Consider the following 10,822-nt stretch of genomic DNA (forward strand, 5'->3'; position numbering starts at 1 on the left):
AAGGGGCCTGGGATATATAACATCACTGGTATAGCTCTAAGTAATATAAAGAAGTGCTACTAATCCTTGATAGTTACAGCAATATGGTTGCTATATGTCCTACTCAATTGTGGTTACCATATTTTGAAAAGCAAAAATAGAGGATATACTTACCAACTGGTTACTTGGAACTACGGATTGCTATGATGAGTCTCATTTGAAATATCCTATAAAGCACCAGGCAGTTGTAACATTTCTCAACAGAGTGATTCCAACAGACACAAGACAGACCTCCCTTGCAGCTAGGCAGCATCACAGCAGCAGGAGGTGTTTCTACTGGACCAACACCACTAGATGGTGGAGAATGGTGGTCCAACCCATGGAAACGGGTGAGTCCTTTTGGTAACCCACACAGGGCTGAGTCTGGTTGCCTTGAGGACTCTCTTTGCCCTACTTTAACTTAGCTTGCTTCCTTTCCTCCTCCTCTGTACTTTTACTACCAGACCACCCAATTCCTCTAGTGTGGACCTTATAAGAAAACCTGGACATGTTTGAAAAAGAGATCTGCCTGTGGCTTACCCATTATTTCCTACTAGCCATCCCCTGCCACGTGTTGCTGTGGCCCAGTCTGTGTAGATGTGTTTTCGGTGTGTATCTATGTGTATATATGTGGTTTTGCACATGCATTGTAAAGTATTTATTCATTTGCTTTTTAAGTCTCCTCCACTGTGTTTTTCAGTGTATTTATGACTGATGGTCACTTGTTGGCCTGATAGGTTTATTGTGTCCAAATTTGGGGTCAGAAACTACATTTTATCCAGCATCTTTACCAATCCTCATGGGTGCCAATTAACTGAGTCCCCTTCTACACTACCATATATTCCAGATTACCAAAACAGTTAATTCACATTGTCTGCTTTGAACTGGATTATATGAGTCTACACTGCCATATAATCTAGTTCAAATCAAATAATCTGGATTTTATATGGCAGTGTAGAAGCGACCTTAGGCTGGATCTACACTGCCTTATATCCCCGGATCTGATCCCAGATTATCTGCTCACCTGAATTATATAAATTTACACTGCCAAATCATCTGGGATAAACTGATAATCTGGGATTAGAGCCTGTGACATAGGGCAGTGTAGATCCAGCCTGGAAGTCTACTGTACTTTTTTGAGTTATGTTAATCCCACAAACATTACATTTTTATTTATATAGATTACCAGGCTCTGCATTCTGCTCTCACGTCTGCATTTGCTGAGAAGAAAGCCAAAGCAAAGCTAGAAACAGCTAATGTTGTTTCTAGCTTTGTTGTATATGTTTCAGATTTCAATATTAATGTCAAAAATACATAGTATAATTTTACATAGGATATGTGCGACATTAGAACAGTAAAGACAAATATCACTTACAAATCCAACATTCAATAATAATAAATAAACTTTATTTATACCCCACCACCATCTCCCAGAGGGACTCGGGGTGGTTTACAAAGCACTCAGAGGTGCAAACACATAAACTACAAAAATTGTGAAAACAATAACAAAACAATAACAGCCAACATAAATATCTCACTTCACAAAAACCCCTGGTTAAAATCAGTAAAATGCAGCAATGACTGCAAGTATAAAACAACAATAATCAGTCATGTAAAGTGTTTGGTGAAATCTATGTGTCCTCACATATATTCATTAAAGGAATCTAAATATGGCCGAAGGCTTGTTGGAAAAACTATATCTTCAATTGTGTATGGAAGGCTTGAAGAGTGGGGGCTAATCTGATCTCTCTTGGCAAGGCATTCCAGAGACGGGGGGCCACCACTGAGAAGGCCCACTCTCTCTTGTCCCCACCAACCACACTTGAGACAGAGGCAAGACCGAGAGGAGGGCCTCCCCAGTAGATCTTAATGCCTGTGCTGGTTCGTAGAAAGAGATGCGGTCACAAAGATAGGATAGATCCAAAGCTTATAGGGCTTTAGAAGTAATAACCTGCACTTTGAGTTGAGTCCGGAAACTCACCAGCAGCCAATGGTGCTGCTTTAATAGGGGCATTGTGTGCTCCCTATAACCAGCTCGTTAGTAATCTGGCCACCGATCTTTGCACTAACTACAAACATTCAACACATTGGGTTGCTATAAGTTTTTCAGGCTGTGTGGCCATGTTCCATTCTCTCCTGATGTTTTGCCTGCATCTATGGCAGGCGTCATCAGAAGTTGTGAGGTGTGTTGGAAACAAGAACAGACAAGAGATCTTTCTCCCACCCTGGACATTCCACAGATACGTAAACCCAATTTTCCTAGTTTCCAACATACTTCACAACCTCTGATGACGCCTGCCATAGATGCAGGCAAAACATCAGGAGAGAATGCTTCAGGAACATGGCCATACAGCCCGAAAAACTTACAGAACCCAGTGATTCCGGCCATGAAAGCCTTCGACAATTCAAAACATTTTCAAATTTTAAAAAATGCAAGGCTTCACAACTTTGTTTCGGAGAAATACATCTGGGGCTGGATCTATGCTGCTATATAATCCAGATTATCTAATCAGATAATCCACATTATCTGCTCTGAACTGGATCATATGAATCTACATTGCCATATAATGCAGGTCAAAGCAAATATTCTGGATTTTGTCTGAAAGTGTAGAAGGAGACAGGGTATTACTTAAGAAAGTCATTGTTGATATGTTATGCAATAATAATAATAAGTACTACTTTTTTGACAGCCAGTGTAGTATCCAGATTTGAGTCTTAGATTACAACTCTGAGGGTGCATCTACACTGTAAAATTAATGTAGATTGACACTTTAGCTTCCATGCCGTAATGCAATGAATTTATGTGTCTTGTAGATTTGCAAGGTTTTCTTTAGCCTTTTTCTATCAAATAGTATTGGTGCTTCACCAAACTACAATTTCCATTATTCCAAAGCATTGAGCTATTGAAATTAAAGTGTATCAAACTGCATTAATCGTACTGTGTAGATGCACCCTATACTTGGACAAGTCACACACTCTCAGCCTTAAAGGCAAGCAGTAGCAAACCTCTGGATAAATCTTACTAAGTTCCTAGGACAGGGCCACTATTCATCAAATCTAATTGAAGGCACTATTAACTTGCCAAATGTAATAGTTTACTCATTCCTGCTCACATGCAAACAAAACTGAATTAAAAAATATATTTGGCTTACGGTAAGAAAGCTGATACACACACACAAGCTGATACACACACACCACAACACAACACATACATAGTGCTATATAGTACTTGATAGCCGCCTAGAATATCTTTTTGAAAGAGAGTTCCAAATACGTCTGTCCTACCTGGAGTCAATAAAGATGTCACTTTCCTTTGTTCTTCCCCAAAGTGAATATAACCTGGCATAATGAGCTTATTAAAGAATATTGTACTTGAGCAAAATTCCCTTAAATATCAGCTTTACTAGTATATTATCACAAAACAACCGTTATCAATAAAAAGCTTCATCTTTCCTGGACACCGCATAATGAAATAGCTGCTCCCTACCTAGCAAACAAAGCAAAACTTTGTTACCTGGATACCTCCTTTAGATAACTGTGTTACCAATATTAATTCATACAATCAGTTAAACATCTAGCCTTTGGTCTTATTGTCCTTATTGTAAAGCCTCCTGAACAATTACTAACTTAAAACCACGAAAGGCTTTTTTAGTTCCTTACCTCTTGTTTCCACTTTTATCACGTCTTTAGGAAACACCACCAAAAAAGGTAGACCTGCAAGGGTTAATTTGTCAACAGTTCAGTTACTGATGTGTATCTGCACAGTAGAATTAACATAGTTTGACATCACTTTACCTGCCAGTTTATCAAGGCTTTCTCTGCTAAAGAGTTCTGTTGCCTCACCAAAATAAAACTCTCCAGATTCTATACCACTGAGCCATATAAGTTTAAGTGGTGTCAAATTGCATTGATTCTATAATGTAGATGCACCTTAAGAAATAGCTTTAATTTTCATGGAAAATCTAGTTTGGGCCCAGATTGACTTGTACAGCATGTACTTTCTTTCCTCTGAAGCTGCATTTTATTATAAAACTTTATATTGCCATTATTACATGTGTGGCCATTTGGAAACTATATTCTTGCACAGGAGTTAGCAAAATTAAATGCGGTGGTACACATAACTTGGTGTTTCGTTTAGTTTGAAGTAGCCAGTCAGTAAGTATTTGTATTCGACTATCACTTAATTCAGATTTCCAAACATTTCATGTTGGTGACATACTTTTAAGACATGCATCGTTTCACAACACAGTAATTCAGTGTTAATCGCAAGCCGGATTAAAAAAAACTGAGCCAAAATGAGCCTAAGCTCAAATGAAATCTCTCATGAGCTATTTTTTATTAAGTTTTTGATAACAACATAAGTGATAAGATCAAGACGGGGCAGGGGAGAAGAAAAAAAAAGGTCTAAAACCAAAGGTGCAGGATTGGTGAGTGGGGGACACTTGTGGTCTTCCTTTTCTCTTCCTTTGGGTGAGTGTGTTCCCATGTCTTTTTCTTTGTTTTCTGTCTCTGTGTCTTTACTCTCTCCTATCGGATTCTTTCCTTTATAAAGTTTGTAACTGTAGTCCAGTCAGTCTCCTCTTTTATTTTCCCTTGTTTGTTTCTGAGTTTTTGTGTAAGGCAGTCCATATTCATAATGTCTGACACTTTCAATATCCAATCTTCAATGCTTGGTGTGTCTCTCTTTTCATTTTTTCGTGTAAAAGATTCTTGCAGCTGTGGTCAAGTAACTGAATAGTTTTTCCTTGTTTTTATCCATGTTAAAATTCACCATGCCTAATAAGAAGTATTTCGGTTTTAGTTATGTGTTGTCCAATAATCTTTTCTATTGCCAGACGAATTTTTTTCCAAAATTTAATTGTCTTGTTACATGACCACCAGAGATGAAAAAAAAAGGAGCCCACCTGCGAATGGCACTTTCAACATTTATCTGACATGTTCTTATAACATTTGAATAGTTTGCTTGGAGTTATGTACCATCGGTACATCATCTTGTACCAGTTCTCGCGTAGATCCTGGGAGTCTATAAACTTCAGTTGGTTGTTCCATATATTCTCACATTCTGATAAGCATATGTTATGGCCGATGTTTTGTGCCCACTTCACCATGCACTCTTTTATTTGTTCTCATGAGCTATTTAGACCTGAAACATGGAAGGCAGGACACACAGGTGCAGACACTGAAATATGACTTCAGTGGCAGCCCCAGCCCATCAAACCTATACTGAGTGTACAACAGAAAAAAATTGATCTACTGCAAGCTCTCTGGATAAGTTGTAATAAATTGACAAAGATTTCTGATTCCCAGCAACAACATCAAAATAGCTCAATTCTCCTTCCCTATGATATGATAGAATGAAGAAAGCTTGTGGTATCAAAGAGTGGATTTTTGTGGGAAAGGACTGTGACATCTGCTAAGTTTTGATTCCCAAAACACATTGTTACGCTCAGAATTTAATTATGATACTTGTACACCAGTTTCCAGTTTTTGGATTCTTAGAGTTCTAACCACTCCGAAATCTTTCCTCTAAGGTTGCTTCAGTTACAGTCCCAAATCATTTTGTTGAAGTGCATGTTCAGAAGTAGTTGTGGCTATAAATCATATGTATTTAGTTCTAAAAGTGTGTGTGGGAGGTGGGGCATTTAATAAAATACATTCATCCCCTCTCCAGAGGACTAAGAGGGAGTATGGGTCCTTCAAATATTGCTAAATTTCAACTTCCATGGTGTACTTATTTATCATGTCAGGAGCAAACCAAACAGTTGTATTGCATTTTTTAACAAACAAAGCACAAAGTTTGCAAGCTTAGTAGTTGATTAAATGTCCTTTGACCAGTAGCTGGCCACTTGGATTTCATGGGGTAGGACTGGTGGAAGCTGAAGCCTAACAACACCTGGAAGGCCACAGATACTCCACTCCAGACTTAGAGTTTACACTAAGAGGAAAAGACAGGAACGTGGGCAGAGGATAGACATCAGAGTGGCACATGAAGGACTCAGAAATATAGCAATCGCTATGTGGCTAAAAAGAATCTGAGCACAGTCTAAAAGAGACTGCTGGCTCCCTCTATTTTTGTTTACCACCCTCCTTTGTTCTATTCTACTCTCTGCACATCCCAGTACTTACCAATGTTTCCAAGGGTGCACATACATTCTAAAATTAATGAAGTCGTTTTCTTTAGCCCAGTAGTTCTCAACCTGTGGGTCCCCAGATGTTTTGGCTTGCAATTCCCAGAAGTCCAAACAGCTTAGCCTTTTCTGCAAGAGTGCTAGTACCTCAGCAAACTGCAAATTCCATAGCATTAAATGAAACTACATTCTAAAGTGCAGATATACCCTCTATTGCATTAAAAGCTGAGAGTTCCAAAGAGAATCAAAACTGTCCAGAAAAGATCTTCACCATTACTAGAGAGCACATGGAGTGTACCTGGACTAGACAACAGCATGCTAGTTTATCAACTATATTTATATTGTGTCATATTAGCTAATTTGAGATTATATGATAAGAATCCTCTAATTGGAGGCTGTTCATCTTTGCTACAGAACATAAAAAGCATAAGGTAGTAATGTCTCTAGAACTGCTAGATTATTTATTATTAGAAAATGCTAATACAGTAATCCCAAGCCTTTGATTTTTGATGACTATAGAAATTAATCTCCCACTGTAGCTGCAAAAGTTAATTTGGAACTTTCTGCTACTTCCTCTTGGGACATTTTACTTAGAGATGTCTAGATATTTGGCAGCACGTACTAAACTTTCAGTGAACGTCTGTGGTTAATGTACAAACCAGCAACTACCTGATTACATCTGTACAATAACAGTGAATGCGTGGAGTAACATTTTCTGCCCGAAGTTTGCCCCTGCAGTGATTTAATTTGTTCTGATCATTTAACTCCAAATTGTCTCAAAAGAATCACAAAAAGCACTAATCATTATATTGCTCTGGTTACAATTTTGTCTCTGTCTTGTGACCCTAATCGCTATTTGTGTTTCTGTTGAAATATCTTTTTTATGTTGATGGTTTTGTTTGGCCTGTTTGTTTTTTGTTACTCGTGTATTTGTATTTCTTCATTCCAAAATATTTTCAACTATCTTGAAACATAGTTTTATCACTGACAAAACGTGATATTCAAGCCTGTCCAAAGACCATAGTTTTTTCCAGAAGCTAGTGTACATGTGGGCTGTAATATGTGGCAACAGAAGGCAAAGTTTCCAATAACTAGTAATGGTATGATTTATGTGCAATTGTGTGCTCTCTATAACTGGTTTGTAATAAAGTATTAATGTAACACAACACTCAAGGTAAATATTCAGGATGAAAGTGTCATGCAGTAAGCACACAATGTTATTTCTTCTAACAGCATTGAGTCTGCCTAGAATGTAAGAAATCTGAGATTCTTAAGCTTTTTAAAAAAAGTGTATGTATCTTTGCACATAGTATTCCTGATTAAAGGTAAGAAAGGAATAAATAATAACAGTAATGTCAAATTATTCAATATTTTATTAAATAAAATGAATATAATAATAAAATTAAATGTATTGTTCCATTATCCGGGCGGACTTCAAAAAAGGGCCAAGAGAGAGAAAGATAGTCCATTTTACAGGTGGAAGTTGAAGGAAGAAAGCCATTTCCCCCATTTTCACTGGTTATTCCATCTCCCCACTTCCCACATCATAAAAGGGGGTTGGTTCCATGACAGGGACATGAGTGGGGGGAATATAAGGAAAACAGGAGGGAAGCGGTTTTACTCCTTCAACCCACCACCCACCCCCATAAAATGAAGTATCCTTCTGTCTAGCACCCCCTTGTGGCCTCCGCATGGATAGTGGAACAATACCAAATTAAGGAAAACAATCACAATCTCAATGAATATTGAAAATATAAGAATTATCACTGGAAAATAGATAACACTATCAAAAAACTTTGTTTGGACCTGTAATCTGCAGTGTATCAAGCTCACAAGGATCATCTGTTATGGAAAGGTGGTATTTATATCCTTATCATTTCTGCCCTACCCCTAAATCTACCCTTTTGGACTGTAGCCTAGCATATCTGTTTTGTCGAACAATTTTATTGAAAAACAGACAGTGCAAACACAACATACAACATACATCTAATCCTCTTAAAATAAAATAAAAATATACCGGTATTTGATACCTGTTTTGTATTATGTTCCTAGTAAGACACTTGATACAATTCCTTTCTTTATTCCAAAGAAACATAACGTTAAATGTTCAGTATTCCTGATTCTTCAACTGCTCCTAGAATATCTGAAGATGGTATTTTCAATTTTTTATATATTCCAATGCTCGTGTGATGTTTGTATGGCTGGAAAGTATTGACTCAGTTAATATAGTATCCAGATTATTGAACACATAATGGTCTTTGTTTTACCCCCACCACTGAAAATAATAATAATTAGGCCTTTGCCCAAAGGTACATACAAATCATCCATCCATTACTATCGGCATGGACATTTCAGGCTATTTTTTAGTTTAAAAAGAAACAAAGGATATTGCATTCAGATGCTCAAACCTACAAACAAATCTTGCCAGCAGGCTTAGAAACATACACAGACCATTTCAAAACACAAGATCTTCGCCCACCATCTGAAGCAGTTTGAACTGCATTATATTATCAGTGTAGAACTAGCGTAAAATGTAAAAACTAATGTCTCCAGGGCATCCTAATTAACACAGTTGTGTGCAGAAACTATTACAGCATGCCATTAAAGTTAGTCTGTACTGGCCTCAAATATTCTGATCATACAGATGTTTTTATTTTGTTTGTAAGAGGTGTGTATGTGTGTAAAAGCTTTCATGATTTCACAAACGAATAGAAAATGATCATGACATATCTTAGATTAAACTAGTCCACACCATTGGTAGCTGCTTGTGAATTATCTTTCAAATCTTTCAGTCCTCTGGGCAGAAAATAACTTACCTTAAATAGCATTTGCTTAATTATTTCAAAACAGCATTCTCACTGCTACTGCACAAGTTATTTCTCTCATAATTATGCATAATATATTTTACTGGCAATTATAGATCAAGCCTACAGATACTGAATTCTGCATAAAAATAAAATTGTTCAGCAAGAGGACTAAGTGCCAACTATACTTAGTTTCTAATGAAAACGTCTTAAAACAGTGTTTCATTCATTTTTAATATTTGACTAGTATATTTGTTACATTCCGAATGTCATTTTCTAAGTTTCTTTTCTTAAAATAAGGATTATATTAAAAAGCCACTGCAAAACTTGATGGGTATGAAAGTGCTTCTCAAGTTGGTTCTGGTCTACTACAGAAGTAAGGATTAAAACAGAGAGAGAGAGAGAGAGAAAGTTACATATCCCTACTGGAATTAAAATGGACATGATGAGTTCTCTTAAGAAGGTCAACCTGTTATATATTTGCTACCACCAAATACCTCTAGGTAAAATTAAATATTATTGAAAGTTCCAAAATGTGGAATATTTACTTCTTAACTTGAAGTTCCACATTTGCTTCAGAAAATTCTTCAAAGAAACCTGAAATAAGTTTCTTTCTACTTCGGTTTTAACTGTGTTGAGTGATAGACATCCAGGTAAAGTAGAAACAATGTCAATACATATTGAATACAGTAGTCTCTCACTTATCCAACCATGGGTCATCCAACATTCTGTGATGTCCAACACAGTCTGTCTCCCACCTGGATCCACAGCTATTTCAATACATTGCGGTGTTTTGGTGCTAAATTCATAAATACAGTAATTACTACATAATGTTACTGTGTATTGAAGTGCTTTTTCGGTCAATTTGTTGTAAAACATGATGTTTTGGTGCTTAATTTGTAAAATCATAATGGAATTAGATGTTTAATAGGCTGTTCCTTAATCCCTCCTTATAATGCAACATTTTCGCTAATCCAACATTCTGCCAGCCTGTTTATGTTCAACAGGTGAGACTCTACTGTATATAAAACTAACAGATAGGGTATTCTCAGTACATGATTAGCAGAGCAGTATCACAGGACTGAATTTAAACTACACATGGGTCAGTGTAGAACCATATTGTGCAATTTAACTGAACTGCATTATATGGGTTTACACTGATCATATAATGCAATTCCTATTCAACACTAACCATAGTGTATTGTAAGCAAGGATCATACATGTTTTGATTCTATAGTATTTTCAAGAAAATAGTGTTCTAACTTTATTCCGCTTATACGACTTGATGAGCAACTGTAGTTAATTACCACTTTATTAAACTTGTATCCTTTTCTTACAAAGAGATCGGGGCAACTGGCATGGGGTTTCTGCCCCACCATAAGAAAGGCAAACAAGCAGTGCTGAGTCCTTTGCTGCTGCTTATATTTTACCTTTTAGTTTTGTTTACAACACTGATTGAGGGAAAATTTGATCTAAACATTTACAATATATTTAGATCTAGCTGTGTGTTATTCATATATGGTTTAAGTTACATATCATTTGCATTGCATTTGAAAACCAACTGTTAATTAAATAGATTATTACATATAGAGCATTAGTACGTTCGGAAATCACATTATCCTACCTATTATTCTAAACTGAAATAAGACTTATTCTGTCTAAATGTTTATATGGTCCCTATATGTAAACACTGAAGGAAGCTACATGTTTGTAATTAAGAATTACTTTTAAGTAACAGCCCTCTTTTCAGTAGCGGGTTAATGCAAGTGAGATGAGAATGCACTGAATTCAAAATACCCCAGAAAACAAGGAAAGGAATCTTAGGTAACAAAAGTTTAAAATAAAGTAGATATACAAGCATCCTATATAGCT

The sequence above is a fragment of the Anolis sagrei genome, chromosome 4, assembly GCF_037176765.1.
Source record: "Anolis sagrei isolate rAnoSag1 chromosome 4, rAnoSag1.mat, whole genome shotgun sequence".
Lineage (NCBI taxonomy): Eukaryota > Metazoa > Chordata > Lepidosauria > Squamata > Dactyloidae > Anolis > Anolis sagrei.